A 25,330-nucleotide genomic window follows, 5' to 3' on the forward strand; every position below is an offset into this window, starting at 1 on the left:
GAAGTTAGAGAGTCGTAAAAAAATCTTCAAAAATCTACCATTTGGTACAGTCGATATACATTTTGCTTTAAGTATGATATTTTCCTAACAGAGTAAGAAGTTTAATAATAGTATCCATTTCCAACAAAAAAAAAAAAGTGAAGTGAAGTGACATTCAGCCAAGTATGGTGACCCATACTCAGAATTTGTGCTCTGCATTTAACCCACCCGAAGTGCACACACACAGAGCAGTGAACACATACACCCGGAGCAGTGGGCAGCCATTTATGCTGCGGCGCCCGGGGAGCAGTTGGGGGTTCAATGCCTTGCTCAAGGGCACCTAAGTCGTGGTATTGAAGGTGGAGAGAGAATTGTACATGCACTCCCACCCACAATTCCTGCCGGCCCGGGACTCGAACTCAGAACCTTTCGATTGGGAGTCGGACTCTCTAACCATTAGGCCACAACTTCCCCTGGATTAAACCAGTATCACAATCCATAAACAAGACCATTAACATCGGTTATTGTGACAAACTTATAAAATAACTCAAAAAGAAACCAAGAAACTTGGGACCAAAATAATTTAGTATAATTACAACTGAAAAATAAGTGTACAATTGTTTCATTTTCTTCTTTACAGAAACTACATAATGGCAAAAACCCTTCTTTAAACTTACCAATAAAATCATTACATGGATAGTATCTGTTTATTATTTTAAAGTGAGTTTCTTTAACTTTATTAGGAATTACATATTTATTTATATCTGACCACAAATTCTTAAAACCACAAATTACTTTCCTGCAGAGACCTATACTTGGTCGACTTCTGGCGACAGCGGAAGTTCGTCACTACGTTTGTGCACGGCCACGGAGCCTATTAACATAAAGCAAACAACAATACATGTATTATTTTGTGTTAAGCATAACACTTTAATAAAAACAACTCGTTAATTTGGAAAGTTACTATCACATGTATGCAATAATATACCAGTTACTTAGAACATCAATTCAAAGTTAAATAACCTACAAACCATTATAAAATAATTTGAATTCTGCTTGTTCAACAGATTTGTTCAACTGCTCGTATTTCCTACATTGTTGTGGATTTTATTGATAACTTTAAATGTCTTTGTTAATTTTGTGTGACTTAAGCCAGAAAGAGAGCAGTATAAAAGGGTGATGGCAAAAGTATAAAAACACCGCTTCACTAACCTGCTCGACTGTTAGCATAACTGCTACCATGTGCTACATTAAATGTATAACGTTACATCTAACAATACAAATAAAACATACTATATTTGATTAATGTCTATATAGTTACCGATAAGCTTTTAATATAAGTTATTGTTTTAGTTAACACACTCACCTGGGACTGGACCATCTGGACATTTACTGCTCTGCACCACAAACAGCCCGTTATGACGCGTGATTTAACGTCTCCGCAACTTTTCCACGCAAACCTGGAAGGCACAGCCCACGGTGCGAGATCGACCGTACTCCGGTTGGACACGGACCTCATCCTCCGTGAAGGGCTTAGCACACACTAAAGTACCTTTCCTCAGAGTAATTGTCGTCTCCTCCTCTCACCATATAGCCCAATTCAACGCTTATTTTTATTTTCGTAGGTGGGAAAACTATGAAATGATAAATAAGTTTTTTTTTTTTTTTTTTAATTAGAACACAAAGGCACACTATACACATCTGAATACTTTTGGTCTCCGCTATTTTTCGGCAAGCGAATGAACGCTGTAGCGCTTTCACTGGAAAATAACTTGAGATCAGGGATTTGGAGCGAGTTCGCAAAACATTTGATTCATATCGCGACTCCGAAGATCGTTTCGCGAATCTTATGATCGGGCCTTCGGAGTTCGCAAAACATTTGATTCAGATCCGGACTCCGAAGCGCGTTTCGCGAATAATTTGATCGGGGCTTCGGAGCGAGTCGGCAAAACATTTGATTCAGATCGGGACTCCGAAGCGCATTTAGCGAATCATTTGATCGGGGCTTCGGAGCGAGTCGGCAAAACATTTGATTCAGATCGGGACTCCGAAGCGCATTTCGCGAATAATTTGATCGGTGCTTCGGAGCGAGTCGGCAAAACATTTGATTCAGATCGGGACTCCGAAGCGCATTTAGCGAATCATCTGATCGGGGCTTCGGAGCGAGTCGGCAAAACATTTGATTCAGATCGGGACTCCGAAGCGCATTTCGCGAATCATTTGATCGGGGCTTCGGAGCGAGTCGGCAAAACATTTGATTCAGATCGGGACTCCGAAGCGCATTTCGCGAATCATTTGAGATCTGGTCTTTCCAGCGGATTTGCAAAACATTTGATTCTATCATGTACTTGTCCAGATCAACTTTTAATAAAGAGAAAAGAGTTTTAGAGACAGATTTTTGTCAATAGCCTGTTAGTAATCCCACAGTCCATAGCATCAGTAACTGTATAATTTAGTAAGGGAAAATTAAAACAAAATAGGATGAGTTTCAATTTTTATTTTATTTTTGTAGAAATGGTCATCTTAACCTCTGTGCAGTGTTCAGGTTATTTCAGGACCCCAAATTAAATTCTAATACTGCATCATACAGGTGTTTATTTGAGTTGAATATTTCGATAATCATGTAAGGAAACGAAGCCATAATTTGATAAATTTACATTTACATTTATTCATTCAGCAGACGCTTTTATCCAAAGCGACTTACAAATGAGGATAAAAAAACAACACAACGAAAAACAACAAAAAGGGCAAACAAAAGTTTATAAGTGAGTATAAACAAGATGCATGCAATATGAAGGCAGATATTGTCTGATATGTTAAGAAATAATATAAAACAAAAAGTCCAGATGATTCAAGCTGTTCGTGACTGTGAGTGTAACAGCAGCAGCAGAGATTATTAACCGTAAATGAAAACATTTAAAACTCTGATTCCTCAATTAGAAAATAAATAAATAAAAATGTAGCAAAACATTACATTCAGATGATATGTAGAACTCTCTGTGATTATCAGTGTCAGACAGGCGTACTACTCTGGCTGTGACATCATCATCCTGGGGAGGGACTTTGAGAGGATTCAGATCATCCCAGGAGCCAAACACGGGAACATCTAGGTGGACACACACACACACACACACACACGGTTCTGGTGTCCAAACAACATCAAGGTCTTTATAAACTGTTACAGCACTTTCTCAGAGTGACAAATGGCATAGCTTTTAGCCTCATGGTTGCAGTTTGAGGTTTAGGAATTAGTTTTTATTAATTTTTTTTTTAGCCTTTATGTTATGTCAGTTTTAATAATTTTAGCATTTCAACTTTTTTTGTAAAAAGTTACTACTTTATAAATTAAATGAAAACAGTACTAAAATTAGTGCTTTTTACTTTACAAATCATTGCAAAGCAACTTTACAGAAAATAAGTTTCTCCCATATTTAGTAGTAGCTTACACGACTTATCTATATCATTTTACTTTAGCTTTATTTCAATTACAGAAAACTGTTTTTAGTTGTTTCAGTCTTAGTTAACAACAATGACACATAGTTGGTTGCTTTGGGAATAAATGTTAAACTGTGTGAGCTTATTTTATATATTTATTTCTTTAAATAAAATGTAAAAATTATATATTTTTTGTACGAGTTTCTGTCTTCTGCTGAATGCTAAAAAGATGATGCTTTAAAGACCAAACGGTTGACGGTACCCATTCACTTCCATAGTATTTCTTCCTGTAGCATAGAAGTCAATGGGTGCCGTCAACTGTTCACTCTCAAAAAACATCTTCTTTAGTGTTCAGCAGAAAAAAAAAACACTTTCAGGCTGAGGAAGAGTAAACGATAGCAGGATATGATTGTTTGATTCCTCTCACACAGACAATATACAGTTGTGTTCCAAATTATTCAACCCCCTTGACTTGCAAGACAATTTGCAGTGGAGGATAACATTTTATGAAATCAATTTAACAAAATCACCATGTGGGTGTTTTGAAACTGCTGGGTGTTTCTGAATCATGCAATCTAAATGATCCCCCTTACCCAACCCCACCCCTAAACCTAACGTCACTATTACATCAACTAATCAGGTATCATGGTGTAAAAACACCTTGATCTCCCATTACTTTTTTTTTTTTTGAGATAACAAAAAAGGGGAAAACAGAGACATGTGAATCTGTAAAGCAATAAGATGCATACTGTATAACATATCAATCATGTTTCTAATACATTAAGTATCCTTTTCAGCAGTTTAAATGTCTTTAGAGCTTTTCGATTATTCTGTATTGAAGTTAGAGAGTCGTAAAAAAATCTTCAGAAGTCTACCATTTGGTACAGTCGATATACATTTTGCTTTATGTATGATATTTTCCTAACAGAGTAAGAAGTTTAATAATAGTATCCATTTCCAACAAAAAAAAAGTGAAGTGAAGTGACATTCAGCCAAGTATGGTGACCCAATGCTCTGCATTTAACCCACCCGAAGTGCACACACACAGAGCAGTGAACACACACACCCGGAGCAGTGGGCAGCCATTTATGCTGCGGCACCCGGGGAGCAGTTGGGGGTTCAATGCCTTGCTCAAGGGCACCTAAGTCGTGGTATTGAAGGTGGAGAGAGAATTGTACATGCACTCCCACCCACAATTCCTGCCGGCCCGGGACTCGAACTCAGAACCTTTCGATTGGGAGTCGGACTCTCTAACCATTAGGCCACGACTTCCCCTGGATTAAACCAGTATCACAATCCATAAACAAGACCATTAACATCGGTTATTGTGACAAACTTATAAAATAACTCAAAAAGAAACCAAGAAACTTGGGACCAAAATAATTTAGTATAATTACAACTGAAAAATAAGTGTACAATTGTTTCATTTTCTTCTTTACAGAAACTACATAATGGCAAAAACCCTTCTTTAAACTTACCAATAAAATCATTACATGGATAGTATCTGTTTATTATTTTAAAGTGAGTTTCTTTAACTTTATTAGGAATTACATATTTATTTATATCTGACCACAAATTCTTAAAACCACAAATTACTTTCCTGCAGAGACCTATACTTGGTCGACTTCTGGCGACAGCGGAAGTTCGTCACTACGTTTGTGCACGGCCACGGAGCCTATTAACATAAAGCAAACAACAATACATGTATTATTTTGTGTTAAGCATAACACTTTAATAAAAACAACTCGTTAATTTGGAAAGTTACTATCACATGTATGCAATAATATACCAGTTACTTAGAACATCAATTCAAAGTTAAATAACCTACAAACCATTATAAAATAATTTGAATTCTGCTTGTTCAACAGATTTGTTCAACTGCTCGTATTTCCTACATTGTTGTGGATTTTATTGATAACTTTAAATGTCTTTGTTAAATTTGTGTGACTTAAGCCAGAAAGAGAGCAGTATAAAAGGGTGATGGCAAAAGTATAAAAACACCGCTTCACTAACCTGCTCGACTGTTAGCATAACTGCTACCATGTGCTACATTAAATGTATAACGTTACATCTAACAATACAAATAAAACATACTATATTTGATTAATGTCTATATAGTTACCGATAAGCTTTTAATATAAGTTATTGTTTTAGTTAACACACTCACCTGGGACTGGACCATCTGGACATTTACTGCTCTGCACCACAAACAGCCCGTTATGACGCGTGATTTAACGTCTCCGCAACTTTTCCACGCAAACCTGGAAGGCACAGCCCACGGTGCGAGATCGACCGTACTCCGGTTGGACACGGACCTCATCCTCCGTGAAGGGCTTAGCACACACTAAAGTACCTTTCCTCAGAGTAATTGTCGTCTCCTCCTCTCACCATATAGCCCAATTCAACGCTTATTTTTATTTTCGTAGGTGGGAAAACTATGAAATGATAAATAAGTTTTTTTTTTTTTTTTTTTATTAGAACACAAAGGCACACTATACACATCTGAATACTTTTGGTCTCCGCTATTTTTCGGCAAGCGAATGAACGCTGTAGCGCTTTCACTGGAAAATAACTTGAGATCAGGGATTTGGAGCGAGTTCGCAAAACATTTGATTCATATCGCGACTCCGAAGATCGTTTCGCGAATCTTATGATCGGGCCTTCGGAGTTCGCAAAACATTTGATTCAGATCCGGACTCCGAAGCGCGTTTCGCGAATAATTTGATCGGGGCTTCGGAGCGAGTCGGCAAAACATTTGATTCAGATCGGGACTCCGAAGCGCATTTAGCGAATCATTTGATCGGGGCTTCGGAGCGAGTCGGCAAAACATTTGATTCAGATCGGGACTCCGAAGCGCATTTCGCGAATAATTTGATCGGTGCTTCGGAGCGAGTCGGCAAAACATTTGATTCAGATCGGGACTCCGAAGCGCATTTAGCGAATCATCTGATCGGGGCTTCGGAGCGAGTCGGCAAAACATTTGATTCAGATCGGGACTCCGAAGCGCATTTCGCGAATCATTTGATCGGGGCTTCGGAGCGAGTCGGCAAAACATTTGATTCAGATCGGGACTCCGAAGCGCATTTCGCGAATCATTTGAGATCTGGTCTTTCCAGCGGATTTGCAAAACATTTGATTCTATCATGTACTTGTCCAGATCAACTTTTAATAAAGAGAAAAGAGTTTTAGAGACAGATTTTTGTCAATAGCCTGTTAGTAATCCCACAGTCCATAGCATCAGTAACTGTATAATTTAGTAAGGGAAAATTAAAACAAAATAGGATGAGTTTCAATTTTTATTTTATTTTTGTAGAAATGGTCATCTTAACCTCTGTGCAGTGTTCAGGTTATTTCAGGACCCCAAATTAAATTCTAATACTGCATCATACAGGTGTTTATTTGAGTTGAATATTTCGATAATCATGTAAGGAAACGAAGCCATAATTTGATAAATTTACATTTACATTTATTCATTCAGCAGACGCTTTTATCCAAAGCGACTTACAAATGAGGATAAAAAAACAACACAACGAAAAACAACAAAAAGGGCAAACAAAAGTTTATAAGTGAGTATAAACAAGATGCATGCAATATGAAGGCAGATATTGTCTGATATGTTAAGAAATAATATAAAACAAAAAGTCCAGATGATTCAAGCTGTTCGTGACTGTGAGTGTAACAGCAGCAGCAGAGATTATTAACCGTAAATGAAAACATTTAAAACTCTGATTCCTCAATTAGAAAATAAATAAATAAAAATGTAGCAAAACATTACATTCAGATGATATGTAGAACTCTCTGTGATTATCAGTGTCAGACAGGCGTACTACTCTGGCTGTGACATCATCATCCTGGGGAGGGACTTTGAGAGGATTCAGATCATCCCAGGAGCCAAACACGGGAACATCTAGGTGGACACACACACACACACACGGTTCTGGTGTCCAAACAACATCAAGGTCTTTATAAACTGTTACAGCACTTTCTCAGAGTGACAAATAGCATAGCTTTTAGCCTCATGGTTGCAGTTTGAGGTTTAGGAATTAGTTTTATTAATTTTTTTTTTAGCCTTTATGTTATGTCAGTTTTAATAATTTTAGCATTTCAACTTTTTTTGTAAAAAGTTACTACTTTATAAATTAAATGAAAACAGTACTAAAATTAGTGCTTTTTACTTTACAAATCATTGCAAAGCAACCTTACAGAAAATAAGTTTCTCCCATATTTAGTAGTAGCTTACACGACTTATCTATATCATTTTACTTTAGCTTTATTTCAATTACAGAAAACTGTTTTTAGTTGTTTCAGTCTTAGTTAACAACAATGACACATAGTTGGTTGCTTTGGGAATAAATGTTTAACTGTGTGAGCTTATTTTATATATTTATTTCTTTAAATAAAATGTAAAAATTATATATATTTTTTGTACGAGTTTCTGTCTTCTGCTGAATGCTAAAAAGATGATGCTTTAAAGACCAAACGGTTGACGGTACCCATTCACTTCCATAGTATTTCTTCCTGTAGCATAGAAGTCAATGGGTGCCGTCAACTGTTCACTCTCAAAAAACATCTTCTTTAGTGTTCAGCAGAAAAAAAAAACACTTTCGGGCTGAGGAAGAGTAAACGATAGCAGGATATGATTGTTTGATTCCTCTCACACAGACAATATACAGTTGTGTTCCAAATTATTCAACCCCCTTGACTTGCAAGACAATTTGCAGTGGAGGATAACATTTTATGAAATCAATTTAACAAAATCACCATGTGGGTGTTTTGAAACTGCTGGGTGTTTCTGAATCATGCAATCTAAATGATCCCCCTTACCCAACCCCACCCCTAAACCTAACGTCACTATTACATCAACTAATCAGGTATCATGGTGTAAAAACCCCTTGATCTCCCATTACTTTTTTTTTTTTTGAGATAACAAAAAAGGGGAAAACAGAGACATGTGAATCTGTAAAGCAATAAGATGCATACTGTATAACATATCAATCATGTTTCTAATACATTAAGTATCCTTTTCAGCAGTTTAAATGTCTTTCGATTATTCTGTATTGAAGTTAGAGAGTCGTAAAAAAATCTTCAGAAATCTACCATTTGGTACAGTCGATATACATTTTGCTTTATGTATGATATTTTCCTAACAGAGTAAGAAGTTTAATAATAGTATCCATTTCCAACCAAAAAAAAAAGTGAAGTGAAGTGAAGTGACATTCAGCCAAGTATGGTGACCCATACTCAGAATTTGTGCTCTGCATTTAACCCACCCGAAGTGCACACACACAGAGCAGTGGGCAGCCATTTATGCTGCGGCACCCGGGGAGCAGTTGGGGGTTCAATGCCTTGCTCAAGGGCACCTAAGTCGTGGTCGTCAGAATTGTACATGCACTCCCACCCACAATTCCTGCCGGCCCGGGACTCGAACTCAGAACCTTTCGATTGGGAGTCGGACTCTCTAACCATTACGCCACGACTTCCCCTGGATTAAACCAGTATCACAATCCATAAACAAGACCATTACATCGGTTATTGTGACAAACTTATAAAATAACTCAAAAAGAAACCAAGAAACTTGGGACCAAAATAATTTAGTATAATTACAACTGAAAAATAAGTGTACAATTGTTTCATTTTCTTCTTTACAGAAACTACATAATGGCAAAAACCCTTCTTTAAACTTACCAATAAAATCATTACATGGATAGTATCTGTTTATTATTTTAAAGTGAGTTTCTTTAACTTTATTAGGAATTACATATTTATTTATATCTGACCACAAATTCTTAAAACCACAAATTACTTTCCTGCAGAGACCTATACTTGGTCGACTTCTGGCGACAGCGGAAGTTCGTCACTTCGTTTGTGCACGGCCACGGAGCCTATTAACATAAAGCAAACAACAATACATGTATTATTTTGTGTTAAGCATAACACTTTAATAAAAACAACTCATTAATTTGGAAAGTTACTATCACATGTATGCAATAATATACCAGTTACTTAGAACATCAATTCAAAGTTAAATAACCTACAAACCATTATAAAATAATTTGAATTCTGCTTGTTCAACAGATTTGTTCAACTGCTCGTATTTCCTACATTGTTGTGGATTTTATTGATAACTTTAAATGTCTTTGTTAATTTTGTGTGACTTAAGCCAGAAAGAGAGCAGTATAAAAGGGTGATGGCAAAAGTATAAAAACACCGCTTCACTAACCTGCTCGACTGTTAGCATAACTGCTACCATGTGCTACATTAAATGTATAACGTTACATCTAACAATACAAATAAAACATACTATATTTGATTAATGTACATCTAACAATACAAATAAAACATACTATATTTGATTAATGTCTATATAGTTACCGATAAGCTTTTAATATAAGTTATTGTTTTAGTTAACACACTCACCTGGGACTGGACCATCTCAACCCATTCTCACTCCAAAGGCGTCAAAAACCGAAGCATGGTCAAGCGCCCCTAGCGTCACTTTTATGACGCCAAATGTGCCTCTCGGCGTCGAATATCGAAGCACTACGACCTTCATTGCTTTCAATGGGAAACTTTTGGCGTCAGAATTCGACACGAGGACATGAGATGTTTATCGCTATGAAATCACGTTCAAGAAGTCTCATTCAGCACACATCGCGATACTTGCTATCAGTTCCACAGTTTGGGTGAGTAGTCGTAAATACGCTCTTTTAATGCCTTTTATAAAATGTATTCTGTCTTATTTATTAATCAAATTAGTGCCATATGTTTAATCGCTGTATTATATCGGTCATCCGCGGCTGTCTTTGAGTTTCATTGCGTTTAAATAAATGAACACAGCTGCTAATTAGTCTGATTAAACTCTATCTGTCACCTGACGTGCATTAGACCTTCGATCCGTTTTATATTATTATTAATTTCAGGATTAATGATGTAAGTTGTATTTGTAGTAAAATCATGGTAATCACGACACTTACAATAGTAATAAATGAAATGTGAAGTTAAAACACAGTAAACAGGACATTAGTAACTGTAACTGTAGTTTTACTATGGTATATTAATAATCAATACAACAATACAATAATCACCAAACCAGCTATGTTTGTATCACTGTAATGTTAGTGTTTTTATGTGCTTTTATATGACAGATATCACAGTAATCATATGTTCTGTACCATGCTTTTAATACCTTTTAATGTAAATCCAAAAAAAAAAAAAATCAAATTAAAAATAAATAATAAAACATGCATTTTTCCATTTTGCAGTTCATTCATATCAGTTTATATTTATATATATATATTTATATATATTTATTATATCTAAATATCTTGCTCACAGATCATTATTAACATTCTGTATATAATTCAATTTTATTTACTCTCCCCTTTTTATTATTTTTATTTTTATTTTTAGCTGAAAAGACGTAAAGGCAGTCAGCCCAGTGGTGTTTCTGGAGAGGGATTCCTTCAGAAATGGAGAAGACAGAAAGCTGCGGAGGCAGATATATGCAGCAGTAAGTCTGTGATAGTTTGTCCCTTTTATCAAACATTCCTGCTGTTATAATTTGTACAGCATTTGTTGTTTCTTAAACTGTTGCACTGTCCAAATACCCACACTTGCCATCTTTGCACTTGACCACTTGATTACTTATTTGAAGTATTTCCTGTATTTGGCCTAGTGTTCGAGTGAGCATGATGACCACAAGTGTGTGTCGAACTTTTCATGACCTGATGACTGTGTTTCCCAATCCTGGTCCTGGAGAACTCCAGCACTGCACGGTTTTGATGTCTCTCTTATCTGCCTTGGAGTCTTCACTGATGAGCTGATGAGTTGAATCAGGTGTGTTTGATCAGGGAGACATCTCAAATGTGCAGTGTTGGGCTTCTCCAGGACCAGGATTGGGAGCCACTGCCTTATGGGACACTTATGTGTTTACAGAGATTTTTAATAACTAATTATCAATATTTCACATACTGTACATTGGACAGCTTCCCATGACCTCTTGTGAGATCTCGGCAAAAAGTCTGACGATTTATTCCAAAACATGATGCATGATGGGATACACTAAGCTTTGTATAGTGCTCCGGAGCAGTATTGGAGAGGTTTAGTGTGTGTTAAGGACGCTGTGCTTTGGCATTATTAAGACCGGGGACAGTCTCGTTCACACACTGTCACGTACACACACTCTCAAGTGGCCAAGACTGCAAGTTTGGGTATCTGGACAGGGTCAAAAACTTAAAAATGATCCCTAAACACATCACAGTCTTAATAATCCAGTTTAACACTTGTATGATATTGTACAAGCCCCAGGACGGTCTCATCTGACACTATCAAAAGAATTCATATGACTATAGCTTGCTATTAATTACTTGCTTTCAATAATGGATGCATTTAACATTTAATTATACAGCATCTTTACAGAGGCTGCTTTTATGGTCTAAACAAAACACAGTGTAATGTATAAGTTGAATGTCATTTAATATTTCCTTCCTTTCTGTCTTACAGGATTGTTTGAGGATAACGCTGTAGCTCCATCATGCACAAGGACTCACCTCGTTTACTCTTTATCACCCACACACACAGAAATGGTCCCTGGATCAGTGATTAGACTTTGCAGTGGTTTGATTTTTGCAGAAGATGTAACTTTGTTTTAATTATAAGCTCATAATGAATACATTACAGAACCAGTGATGAAAACAATAGTTAAAAATAGCGCTCCATATTAAAAATATATTGCACACTTGACATGCATGTCTTCATGGTGTTTTTTTGTGAGTTTGAAACATTTACATTGTGTTGTATAACATTTTGGTCACAACACTTTTTCCAGTGTTCTCTGAAAGACATACTGTATTTACTGTTTTGTTTTTTAATAAAAGCATTTTCATTTGCATACTGAAAATAGTTAATGTTTACAACATAACTGCCTTTTTGTTCTTTATGGTGGCAAAAACGAGCTTGATGACAGAGGATGCAGTGTAGTAATTTGGGCATGTTGTCTTTAAATGAGTTTGACATATAAATAAATAATGGAAGATCCTTACAAAAATATGCATGTTTATTATGCTTTATGTATTTATTTGTTCATTCATTCATTCATTTATAATTTCAGTTTTTATTCCTAGAGTTCAAATGGTAGAGAATGGTAAATCACAGAAACACAAATGTGAACAATTTTAATTTTAAAACACAATGTAATATACAATGTAAATTTTAGAAGCACGTCATTTGATTAGTAAATATATTTGTCTTTGGTCAAAAAAAAAAAAATACAAATCTTAAAAATGTGTCTTATATTTATTATAGAGGAATCTGTCTGTTGGATACAACTGCGACTGCTGGGCATGTGCACATTAATATTGCCCAATGTTTGTCAAGCTGAACAACGGAGGAAGGTGAAGACGTTAATAAAACAGAATCTAATAAGTAGCAAGCTTAATCTATTGTTAACCGAATCTATCCCTTCAGCCGAAAAACGAAAGACGTCGGTCATACATGGATAAGGAAGTGTGTCGCTGCTGCTCAGCTTTGATGTCATTGGCTATGAATTTTCAGGACAGTCTGTGGTTGGACTATCTTTTAACCCATATTAAACAGCGCATCATGTTAAAAAGTATGTTTTGCTGCTATCATCACATTAGTAATATATTAAGTCAACAATGAAGTGTTGCTATCTTGAGAAAAATTACATCTTTAGCGAGATCCTAATCCTAACCCTAAGCATAACTTCAATGAACTACAAAAAACAGCCCCCTAGTGTTGCCTTTGCATAGATAGAACGACGGAGGCTTGTGGGTAATGTAGTTTAAAACTTTTTATTAACGAAACGAAATAAATTATTTATTTTAAGGAAAACTGGATATCTAAATATGTTTATTGTGCAAACCTCTATGATATATTTGAGAGGCAGGCTGAAATGTGGTATTTTACAGTGAGCAATATTTAAAATGCCTTTATGTCAGCTTTCCATTTATTTCTGAAAACTGAGCTCAACATTATTTTATCAGCATAGCATAAGTAATAATCCTGCCCATTTTCTCTTTGATATGTTAATTGGACTCTGATTTACAGCCATTTGAAATGTACAGTTTTGGGCTCTTCCGGGGGGTGCTACTGGGCCCCTGGGGGTTGAAGGGCAGTAAAACCTACATATATGTATTCTCCTCATAATGGACAACAAACTGAGCTGAGTCACATTTATATCTGACAGTTTTCACAGTCCTCTGTTTTCTATTCTATTCATCATGACTATTATACCTTTTGACAGGACATTGTGAGGCCATCTGATGAAACATTGAAAAATTAGAAAGAAATGATTTAATAATGAAAATAATAGATTATTTATTTGATTTTTGAAGTATATGGCAAGAAATATAATGGATGAACCTGCAACAACTTGCCTTTATCTATTCCCCACCTGTAAAGCAGTAATCAAGGACAATGTATACACATTGTGATACTTCACTATTACATAAGGACAAATTCATGCAGTGCTAAGAATATTAATTATTAATTATTAATATATATATATATAACTATTTAGCAAAAATCAGTGTAAAAATGTCCTCCTCACCCCAGTATCTTGCTCCTCAGGTGCTGGACATCAGTAATGTGACTGCTCTTGGTTTTAATGCAGTACAAGATCCACGTTGATCATCCCTGCTACATTCTCAGTCATCCCTCAAGTGTTTGTAACAATAAAGCCCATGGCACCATCTTGTAATGCAGAATAGTTAATCTCGTAACTTCCTTTATTTCACAAAAAAATTTGCATATTTGTTACTAAAATATAAAAAAATTACTTTCTGGTGTACTGCTGTCCCAGATGTTATTAATCCGATCAAAAATGTTTATGTCTTAAATAAAAAAATAATCTCAATAATTAAAATGTTGTTTTTCCAAGTCTAAAATAAACACATATGAGCCTACCTAGTAAAATTATGTATTTAACAAGAATCTTCAGAACACAATATTCACCATTTTCATTTTATTGAAGCATAGACTATAAAGTTGATAAAGTAGAATCAAGACGAATAAGATTCAATGAAAATAATTATCATCAAAAATACATTAACCTTATATATAAATCAGTTCACACAGATGAGTGATGAAATGTCCTTAAAAGTCACACAGTCCCATCCAGTCAACTGTGATACAGATCATGTGATATATATAAGACATGAGATACTGTTCCAGAAAATAATGATTCCCATCATCACATCTAAACTGGTTTCATCTCCCCATCGTGTTCTTCTTCTCTCGTGTCTGGAAACAGTTTGTGGCTGATATCCAGCACTGATGTGGTGTAGCTTGTTCTCAGCCAGAGGATCTCTCAGTCCTAAGATCCCAGACCTGGTCAAAGTGAAACAAGCAATCCAGATGAAGTTGTTTAATGGACAGAGAGCTCAGCTTATGTTCTGTGTGATTTTAGCAGTGTGAGCAACTATGACCCTTGTAGTACTGTACACTTACCATTCTTCAAGCTGGTTTGAGACCTTTTGAGAAGCCTTTTCTCTGAAGAGAATTTAGCACATCCTCTTCTTTCACTCCTTTCAAGAGCATCACTTTGTCAAAACCCCTCATTTGGCTGATGAGATCATCTGTACAAATTAAAATACTGCAATAAAAATTAAAGAATTAAGAAAAAGTTACAGAGGCAAAGGTCTTGCTCATGAGACTGCATTAGCATGTGTAGTTCTCAGAGACTCTAGAATTCATCTATTGTTGCAGTAAATGTGTTTTCTTCCTCTAGAATCTTTCTCAAAAGTTCCTGACTTCTCTCACAAATGTGTTTTAGTCTGTGCAGTGCAAGGCCTGGCTTCAAACCAATCCACTATCAATTCACAATTTATAACATAACATTTACTAAACAATGAAATAATGTACATTGGTGTTTATATCAACTAAACCAATTTCATGATACTTGTCTACTCTTAAAACAGATGGTGTGTTTTTAAAAACATATTAAAAATGTCCAGTCACACTTTGCTAACATGCTGTAATTGTAATAGTAAAAAAAGAAATCAAGGCTGACATGACCAGTTCTGTGAGAGATCATCATAAAATGTTGTATAACACAGCATTGCTTCAACACACACATACCAGAGGACTTCTGTTTGTTTGAGCACAAGATGGCCATCTTCATTTCTCATCCTGAGCAAATCATTTCCTTGGTCTTCCTTCTCTTCTGTCAAACAAGATAATCTCTACTTACTCTGTGTGCAATTAATATTGCTCATTAAACATAATTAAGTTAATTTAAAGTAAGATTCAGACCAGAGCATTTGAGGAGTAAATGTTGATTAAAAAATATTCTAAACAAATGTACCTGGGAAGAGCTGATCATGGCAAGATTCGTTGAGTCTCAGTAATAGCTCTTTTAGTTTTTAGGAAGGTTTGTGAGGGTTGGCTCTTGAGTGAGCTGTTGAGCTTGATATTTTAGACCTGAAAAAGAAGAACAGCATTAGGATTATCTGCAAAAAATCCTGTAAGACAGAAAGAAGGAAATATTATTAATTACGTGCAACTTGTACATTACACCTCTGTAAAGATGCTGTATAATTAAATGTTAAATGCATCCATTATTGAAAGCAAGTAATTAATAGCAAGCTATAGTCATATGAATTCTTTTGATAGTGTCAGATGAGACCGTCCTGGGGCTTGTACAATATCATACAAGTGTTAAACTGGATTATTAAGACTGTGATGTGTTTAGGGATCATTTTTAAGTTTTTGACCCTGTCCAGATACCCAAACTTGCAGTCTTGGCCACTTGAGAGTGTGTGTACGTGACAGTGTGTGAACGAGACTGTCCCCGGTCTTAATAATGCCAAAGCACAGCGTCCTTAACACACACTAAACCTCTCCAATACTGCTCCGGAGCACTATACAAAGCTTAGTGTATCCCATCATGCATCATGTTTTGGAATAAATCGTCAGACTTTTTGCCGAGATCTCACAAGAGGTCATGGGAAGCTGTCCAATGTACAGTATGTGAAATATTGATAATTAGATATTAAAAATCTCTGTAAACACATAAGTGTCCCATAAGGCAGTGGCTCCCAATCCTGGTCCTGGAGAAGCCCAACACTGCACATTTGAGATGTCTCCCTGATCAAACACACCTGATTCAACTCATCAGCTCATCAGTGAAGACTCCAAGGCAGATAAGAGAGACACCAAAACCGTGCAGTGCTGGGGTTCTCCAGGATCAGGATTGGGAAACACAGTCATCAGGTCATGAAAAGTTCGACACACACTTGTGGTCATCATGCTCACTCGAACACTAGGCCAAATACAGGAAAGACTTCAAATAAGTAATCAAGTGGTCAAGTGCAAAGATGGCAAGTGTGGGTATTTGGACAGTGCAACAGTTTAAGAAACAACAAATGCTGTACAAATTATAACAGCAGGAATGTTTGATAAAAGGGACAAACTATCACAGACTTACTGCTGCATATATCTGCCTCCGCAGCTTTCTGTCTTCTCCATTTCTGAAGGAATCCCTCTCCAGAAACACCACTGGGCTGACTGCCTTTACGTCTTTTCAGCTAAAAATAAAAATAAAAATAATAAAAAGGGGAGAGTAAATAAAATTGAATTATATACAGAATGTTAATAATGATCTGTGAGCAAAATATTTAGATATAATAAATATATATATATATATATATATATATATATATATATATATATATATATATATATATAAACTGATATGAAAGAACTGCAAGATGGAAAAATGCATGTTTTATTATTTATTTTTAATTTGATTTTTTTTTTTTTGGGGGATTTACATTAAAAGGTATTAAAAACATGCTACAGAACATATGATTACTGTGATATCTGTCATATAAAAGCACATAAAAACACTAACATTACAGTGATACAAACATAGCTGGTTTGGTGATTATTGTATTGTTGTATTGATTATTAATATACCATAGTAAAACTACAGTTACTAATGTCCAGTTTACTGTGTTTTAACTTCACATTTCATTTATTACTATTGTAAGTGTCCTGATTACCATGATTTTACTACAAATACAACTTACATCATTAATCCTGAAATTAATAATAATATAAAACGGATCGAAGGTCTAATGCACGTCAGGTGACAGATAGAGTTTAATCAGACTAATTAGCAGCTGTGTTCATTTATTTAAACGCAATGAAACTCAAAGACAGCCGCGGATGACCGATATAATACAGCGATTAAACATATGGCACTAATCTGATTAATAAATAAGACAGAATACATTTTATAAAAGGCATTAAAAGAGCGTATATACGACTACTCACCCAAACTGTGGAACTGATAGCAAGTATCGCGATGTGTGCTGAATGAGACTTCTTGAACGTGATTTCATAGCGATAAACATCTCATGTCCTCGTGTCGAATTCTGACGCCAAAAGTTTCCCATTGAAAGCAATGAAGGTCGTAGTGCTTCGATATTCGACGCCGAGAGGCACATTTGGCGTCATAAAAGTGACGCTAGGGGCGCTTGACCATGCTTCGGTTTTTGACGCCTTTGGAGTGAGAATGGGTTGACCATCTGGACATATACTGCTCTGCACCACAAACAGCCCGTTATGACGCGTGATTTAACGTCTCCGCAACTTTTCCACGCAAACCTGGAAGGCACAGCCCACGGTGCGAGATCGACCGTACTCCGGTTGGACACGGACCTCATCCTCCGTGAAGGGCTTAGCACACACTAAAGTACCTTTCCTCAGAGTAATTGTCGTCTCCTCCTCTCAACAATACATAGCCCAATTCAACGCTTATTTTTATTTTCGTAGGTGGGAAAACTATGAAATGATAAATAAGTTTTTTTTTTTTTTTTAATTAGAACACAAAGGCACACTATACACATCTGAATACTTTTGGTCTCCGCTATTTTTCGGCAAGCGAATGAACGCTGTAGCGCTTTCACTGGAAAATAACTTGAGATCTGGGATTTGGAGCGAGTTCGCAAAACATTTGATTCATATCGCGACTCCGAAGATCGTTTCGCGAATCTTATGATCGGGCCTTCGGAGTTCGCAAAACATTTGATTCAGATCCGGACTCCGAAGCGCGTTTCGCGAATAATTTGATCGGGGCTTCGGAGCGAGTCGGCAAAACATTTGATTCAGATCGGGACTCCGAAGCGCGTTTCGCGAATAATTTGATCGGGGCTTCGGAGCGAGTCGGCAAAACATTTGATTCAGATCGGGACTCCGAAGCGCATTTAGCGAATCATTTGAGATCTGGTCTTTCCAGCGGATTTGCAAAACATTTGATTCTATCATGTACTTGTCCAGATCAACTTTTAATAAAGAGAAAAGAGTTTTAGAGACAGATTTTTGTCAATAGCCTGTTAGTAATCCCACAGTCCATAGCATCAGTAACTGTATAATTTAGTAAGGGAAAATTAAAACAAAATAGGATGAGTTTCAATTTTTATTTTATTTTTGTAGAAATGGTCATCTTAACCTCTGTGCAGTGTTCAGGTTATTTCAGGACCCCAAATTAAATTCTAATACTAATACTGCATCATACAGGTGTTTATTTGAGTTGAATATTTCGATAATCATGTAAGGAAACGAAGTCATAATTTGATAAGTTTACATTTACATTTATTCATTCAGCAGACGCTTTTATCCAAAGCGACTTACAAATGAGGATAAAAAACAACACAACGAAAAACAACAAAAAGGGCAACCAAAAGTTTTTAAGTGAGTATAAACAAGATGCATGCAATATGAAGGCAGATATTGTCTGATATGTTAAGAAATAATATAAAACAAAAAGTCCAGATGATTCAAGCTGTTCGTGACTGTGAGTGTAACAGCAGCAGCCGAGATTATTAACCGTAAATGAAAACATTTAAAACTCTGATTCCTCAATTAGAAAATAAATAAATAAAAATGTAGCAAAACATTACATTCAGATGATATGTAGAACTCTCTGTGATTATCAGTGTCAGACAGGCGTACTACTCTGGCTGTGACATCATCATCCTGGGGAGGGACTTTGAGAGGATTAAGATCATCCCAGGAGCCAAACACGGGAACATCTAGGTGGACACACACACACACACACGGTTCTGGTGTCCAAACAACATCAAGGTCTTTATAAACTGTTACAGCACTTTCTCAGAGTGACAAATAGCATAGCTTTTAGCCTCATGGTTGCAGTTTGAGGTTTAGGAATTAGTTTTATTAATTTTTTTTTTAGCCTTTATGTTATGTCAGTTTTAATAATTTTAGCATTTCAACTTTTTTTGTAAAAAGTTACTACTTTATAAATTAAATGAAAACAGTACTAAAATTAGTGCTTTTTACTTTACAAATCATTGCAAAGCAACCTTACAGAAAATAAGTTTCTCCCATATTTAGTAGTAGCTTACACGACTTATCTATATCATTTTACTTTAGCTTTATTTCAATTACAGAAAACTGTTTTTAGTTGTTTCAGTCTTAGTTAACAACAATGACACATAGTTGGTTGCTTTGGGAATAAATGTTTAACTGTGTGAGCTTATTTTATATATTTATTTCTTTAAATAAAATGTAAAAATTATATATATTTTTTGTACGAGTTTCTGTCTTCTGCTGAATGCTAAAAAGATGATGCTTTAAAGACCAAACGGTTGACGGTACCCATTCACTTCCATAGTATTTCTTCCTGTAGCATAGAAGTCAATGGGTGCCGTCAACTGTTCACTCTCAAAAAACATCTTCTTTAGTGTTCAGCAGAAAAAAAAAACACTTTCGGGCTGAGGAAGAGTAAACGATAGCAGGATATGATTGTTTGATTCCTCTCACACAGACAATATACAGTTGTGTTCCAAATTATTCAACCCTTTTGACTTGCAAGACAATTTGCAGTGGAGGATAACATTTTATGAAATCAATTTAACAAAATCACCATGTGGGTGTTTTGAAACTGCTGGGTGTTTCTGAATCATGCAATCTAAATGATCCCCCTTACCCAACCCCACCCCTAAACCTAACGTCACTATTACATCAACTAATCAGGTATCATGGTGTAAAAACCCCTTGATCTCCCATTACTTTTTTTTTTTTTGAGATAACAAAAAAGGGGAAAACAGAGACATGTGAATCTGTAAAGCAATAAGATGCATACTGTATAACATATCAATCATGTTTCTAATACATTAAGTATCCTTTTCAGCAGTTTAAATGTCTTTCGATTATTCTGTATTGAAGTTAGAGAGTCGTAAAAAAATCTTCAGAAATCTACCATTTGGTACAGTCGATATACATTTTGCTTTATGTATGATATTTTCCTAACAGAGTAAGAAGTTTAATAATAGTATCCATTTCCAACCAAAAAAAAAAGTGAAGTGAAGTGAAGTGACATTCAGCCAAGTATGGTGACCCATACTCAGAATTTGTGCTCTGCATTTAACCCACCCGAAGTGCACACACACAGAGCAGTGGGCAGCCATTTATGCTGCGGCGCCCGGGGAGCAGTTGGGGGTTCAATGCCTTGCTCAAGGGCACCTAAGTCGTGGTATTGAAGGTGGAGAGAGAATTGTACATGCACTCCCACCCACAATTCCTGCCGGCCCGGGACTCGAACTCAGAACCTTTCGATTGGGAGTCGGACTCTCTAACCATTAGGCCACGACTTCCCCTGGATTAAACCAGTATCACAATCCATAAACAAGACCATTACATCGGTTATTGTGACAAACTTATAAAATAACTCAAAAAGAAACCAAGAAACTTGGGACCAAAATAATTTAGTATAATTACAACTGAAAAATAAGTGTACAATTGTTTCATTTTCTTCTTTACAGAAACTACATAATGGCAAAAACCCTTCTTTAAACTTACTAATAAAATCATTACATGGATAGTATCTGTTTATTATTTTAAAGTGAGTTTCTTTAACTTTATTAGGAATTACATATTTATTTATATCTGACCACAAATTCTTAAAACCACCCATTACTTTCCTGCAGAGACCTATACTTGGTCGACTTCTGGCGACAGCGGAAGTTCGTCACTACGTTTGTGCACGGCCACGGAGCCTATTAACATAAAGCAAAGAACAATACATGTATTATTTTGAGTTAAGCATAACACTTTAATAAAAACAACTCATTAATTTGGAAAGTTACTATCACATGTATGCAATAATATACCAGTTACTTAGAACATCAATTCAAAGTTAAATAACCTACAAACCATTATAAAATAATTTGAATTCTGCTTGTACAACAGATTTGTTCAACTGCTCGTATTTCCTACATTGTTGTGGATTTTATTGATAACTTTAAATGTCTTTGTTAATTTTGCTTTTTGTGTGACTTAAGCCAGAAAGAGAGCAGTATAAAAGGGTGATGGCAAAAGTATAAAAACACCGCTTCACTAACCAGCTCGACTGTTAGCATAACTGCTACCATGTGCTACATTAAATGTATAACGTTACATGTAAACAATACAAATAAAACATACTATATTTGATTAATGTACATCTAACAATACAAATAAAACATACTATATTTGATTAATGTCTATATAGTTACCGATAAGCTTTTAATATAAGTTATTGTTTTAGTTAACACACTCACCTGGGACTGGACCATCTGGACATTTACTGCTCTGCACCACAAACAGCCCGTTATGACGCGTGATTTAACGTCTCCGCAACTTTTCCACGCAAACCTGGAAGGCACAGCCCACGGTGCGAGATCGACCGTACTCCGGTTGGACACGGACCTCATCCTCCGTGAAGGGCTTAGCACACACTAAAGTACCTTTCCTCAGAGTAATTGTCGTCTCCTCCTCTCACCATATAGCCCAATTCAACGCTTATTTTTATTTTCGTAGGTGGGAAAACTATGAAATGATAAATACGTTTTTTTTTTTTTTTTATTAGAACACAAAGGCACACTATACACATCTGAATACTTTTGGCCTCCGCTATTTTTCGGCAAGCGAATGAACGCTGTAGCGCTTTCACTGGAAAATAACTTGACATCTGGGATTTGGAGCGAGTTCGCAAAACATTTGATTCAGATCGGGACTCCGAAGATCGTTTCGCGAATCTTATGATCGGGGCTTCGGAGCGAGTCGGCAAAACATTTGATTCAGATCGGGACTCCGAAGCGCATTTCGCGAATCATTTGAGATCTGGTCTTTCCAGCGGATTTGCAAAACATTTGATTCTATCATGTACTTGTCCAGATCAACTTTTAATAAAGAGAAAAGAGTTTTAGAGACAGATTTTTGTCAATAGCCTGTTAGTAATCCCACAGTCCATAGCATCAGTAACTGTATAATTTAGTAAGGGAAAATTAAAACAAAATAGGATGAGTTTCAATTTTTCTTTTCTTTTTGTAGAAATGGTCATCTTAACCTCTGTGCATTGTTCAGGTTATTTCAGGACCCCAAATTAAATTCTAATACTAATACTGCATCATACAGGTGTTTATTTGAGTTGAATATTTCGATAATCATGTAAGGAAACGAAGCCATAATTTGATAAGTTTACATTTACATTTATTCATTCAGCAGACGCTTTTATCCAAAGCGACTTACAAATGAGGATAAAAAACAACACAACAAAAACAACAAAAAGGGCAACCAAAAGTTTTTAAGTGAGTATAAACAAGATGCATGCAATATGAAGGCAGATATTGTCTGATATGTTAAGAAATAATATTAAACAAAAAGTCCAGATGATTCAAGCTGTTCGTGACTGTGAGTGTAACAGCAGCAGCAGAGATTATTAACCGTAAATGAAAACATTTAAAACTCTGATTCCTCAATTAGAAAATAAATAAATAAAAATGTAGCAAAACATTACATTCAGATGATATGTAGAACTCTCTGTGATTATCAGTGTCAGACAGGCGTACTACTCTGGCTGTGACATCATCATCCTGGGGAGGGACTTTGAGAGGATTCAGATCATCCCAGGAGCCAAACACGGGAACATCTAGGTGGACACACACACACACACGGTTCTGGTGTCCAAACAACATCAAGGTCTTTATAAACTGTTACAGCACTTTCTCAGAGTGACAAATAGCATAGCTTTTAGCCTCATGGTTGCAGTTTGAGGTTTAGGAATTAGTTTTATTAATTTTTTTTTAGCCTTTATGTTATGTCAGTTTTAATAATTTTAGCATTTCAACTTTTTTTGTAAAAAGTTACTACTTTAATTTTAGTACTGTTTTCATTTAATTTATAGTGCTTTTTACTTTACAAATCATTGCAAAGCAACTTTACAGAAAATAAGTTTCTCCCATATTTAGTAGTAGCTTACACAACGTATCTATATCATTTTACTTTGCTAAAAAGATGATGCTTTAAAGACCAAACGGTTGACGGTACCCATTCACTTCCATAGTATTTCTTCCTGTAGCATAGAAGTCAATGGGTGCCGTCAACTGTTTACTCTCAAAAAACATCTTCTTTAGTGTTCAGCAGAAAAAAAAACCACTTTCAGGCTGAGGAAGAGTAAACGATAGCAGGATATGATTGTTTGATTCCTCTCACACAGAAAATACAGTTATATGAGTGTTAATCTAAACTGTGTTTGAATATGAAGCACTTTGTGTGTGAAGACATTTGTGAATCAAACCAATCAGCTGTCACTCGATTTCAGAGCCGCTAACTAGAATAAGATCACAGCTACTTTTATTTTCAGTATAAATATGGAGTTGAACACAAGGCTTGATGAAATAATACTGTGATAAAGATAAAGCATATTTATAATCATCGAGGCTCCTGCAGACGTATGTTTCAGGAAGATTGTCCAGGGTTTATTTTTTACTCTTTTCTTTTACCTGCCACCGTTCGACTCGGACACAAACACGAGAGATTTTAATCTGATGTAGGTCATGGTGTTCTTCTTCAATGCAGAGAATCTCTTCCTCTTGTTTTCCAGCTCAAATATCTTAACATCCTTAAATCGAGAAGCATTTACTGAAATATAAATGAGTTCATGTTTAAAACAAGAACAAATATCTGTCAGCGGCTAAGAAAAACAATAGTTTTCACCTTTGGCTGAATTTTTTTCCCGTTTTAAGAATTAACCAATAAAAATCTAAAAATAAATATATTGAGTAGATAATAAAAATTAATATCTGAGGTCATTATGCATCTCCTGCAAATGTCTTGGTTTGATGATGTTCATATATTAGCACTGGAATACAGAGTGTAATCATTTTTTCTTCCCCAGATTATTGCTAATGTGAGGAAGCAGTGAGGAATCCGCTGTATAGTGATCAAGCTCTCTGCCCTTTAACCTCTCAAATCTGAATATATACGCCAATTAATCTAATTTTATATCGAGTATGAAGAGATCTGTAATTTATTTGACTGCATGTAATGAGAAAATAAATTACTTAATGCAACATCCATTATTTCTTTGCTGGGTTTAAAAGTTTTTTATTTTTATGAATGATTATGTCATCTTTTATTATAAACACGTGTGCAGTATTAGCATTTGTATCAACATTATTAGAAATGTCTGAATGAATCAGAATCAAATGATTAAGTGATTACAGAGATTTTCTTCCTTAGTATTTCTGTCTTGTTTTCTGGTATATATTAATGCTTTCAAACGATTAATCGCTTCCAAAATAAAAGTTGTTGTTTATATATGTGTGTGTGTGTGTGTGTACCGTGTATATTTATTATGCATATATGAATACAGACACATGCCTGTATATATTTAAAAATATTTACATGCATATATATATATATATATATATATATATATATATATATATATATATATATATATATATATATGTATATTCATATTATTTATACATTTATAAATAGTACAAAACATAAAAACACTCACACTATGACTTCATCATGTAAGTTTACATTAGCCTAGAGGCGTGCACTTTTTATTTGTTTAGTTTTTGAATATAACACCTAA

At 35.5% G+C, this 25,330-nt stretch overlaps 4 long non-coding RNA genes across 5 annotated transcripts; 1 reads left to right on the forward strand and 3 right to left on the reverse strand.

The window, feature by feature from the left end:
• Window positions 1-133: 133 nt before the first annotated feature.
• Window positions 134-22,281, reverse strand: LOC128019142 (uncharacterized). Its single transcript, XR_008185088.1, has 4 exons — window positions 22,002-22,281; window positions 21,394-21,458; window positions 8,850-9,231; window positions 134-405 (listed from the first exon to the last, which is right to left on the reverse strand). It is a non-coding gene; the product is annotated as an uncharacterized LOC128019142 (long non-coding RNA).
• Window positions 503-5,883, reverse strand: LOC128019143 (uncharacterized). Its single transcript, XR_008185089.1, has 3 exons — window positions 5,582-5,883; window positions 1,346-5,089; window positions 503-853 (listed from the first exon to the last, which is right to left on the reverse strand). It is a non-coding gene; the product is annotated as an uncharacterized LOC128019143 (long non-coding RNA).
• Window positions 9,845-12,146, forward strand: LOC128019146 (uncharacterized). The gene is made up of 3 exons (XR_008185092.1): window positions 9,845-10,097; window positions 10,825-10,924; window positions 11,917-12,146. It is a non-coding gene; the product is annotated as an uncharacterized LOC128019146 (long non-coding RNA).
• On the reverse strand, window positions 15,779-17,970 carry LOC128019147 (uncharacterized). 2 transcript variants are annotated; one of them, XR_008185094.1, is made up of 4 exons: window positions 17,713-17,970; window positions 16,862-16,961; window positions 16,536-16,696; window positions 15,779-15,855 (listed from the first exon to the last, which is right to left on the reverse strand). It is a non-coding gene; the product is annotated as an uncharacterized LOC128019147 (long non-coding RNA). The 2 variants fall into 2 exon arrangements; XR_008185093.1 differs by having other exon boundaries at window positions 15,789-16,696.
• Window positions 22,282-25,330: the final 3,049 nt, after the last annotated feature.

Source organism: Carassius gibelio, chromosome A8 (genome assembly GCF_023724105.1).
Source record: "Carassius gibelio isolate Cgi1373 ecotype wild population from Czech Republic chromosome A8, carGib1.2-hapl.c, whole genome shotgun sequence".
In the NCBI taxonomy this organism is placed as follows: Eukaryota; Metazoa; Chordata; class Actinopteri; order Cypriniformes; family Cyprinidae; genus Carassius; species Carassius gibelio.